At 38.3% G+C, this 397-nt stretch overlaps 1 protein-coding gene across 1 annotated transcript in view; it reads left to right on the top strand.

Annotated features, from left to right (window-relative positions):
- The window catches only part of CSMD1 (CUB and Sushi multiple domains 1), a 611,399-nt gene that overhangs the window by 377,699 nt on the left and 233,303 nt on the right, over window positions 1-397 (top strand). The gene's annotated exons all lie outside the window — the stretch shown is intronic.

Here is a 397-nt window from a genome sequence, read left to right as displayed (position 1 = left end):
AATGAACATTTTGGTACATGACTCTTTTTGAATTATGGTTTTCTCAGGGTATATGCCCAGTAGTGGGATTGCTGGGTCGTATGATAGTTCTAGTTGTAGTTTTTTAAGGGACTTCCATACTGTTCTCCATAGTGGCTGTATCAATTTACATTCCCACCAACAGTGCAAGAGGGTTCCCTTTTCTCCAAACCCTCTCCAGCATTTATTGTTTTTAGATTTTTTAATGATGGCCATTCTGACCAGTGTGAGATGATATCTCATTGTAGTTTCGATTTGCATTTCTCTAATGCTTAATGATGTTGAGCGTTCTTTCATGCGTTTGTTGGCAATCTGTATGTCTTCTTTGGAGAGATGTCTATTTAGGTCTTCTGCCCATTTTTGGATTGGGTTGTTTGTT

Source organism: Physeter macrocephalus, chromosome 20 (genome assembly GCF_002837175.3).
Source record: "Physeter macrocephalus isolate SW-GA chromosome 20, ASM283717v5, whole genome shotgun sequence".
Taxonomy (NCBI): Eukaryota; Metazoa; Chordata; class Mammalia; order Artiodactyla; family Physeteridae; genus Physeter; species Physeter macrocephalus.
The sequence above is the reverse complement of the archived record's forward strand: the minus strand, read 5'-3'. Positions and strand labels throughout refer to the sequence as shown.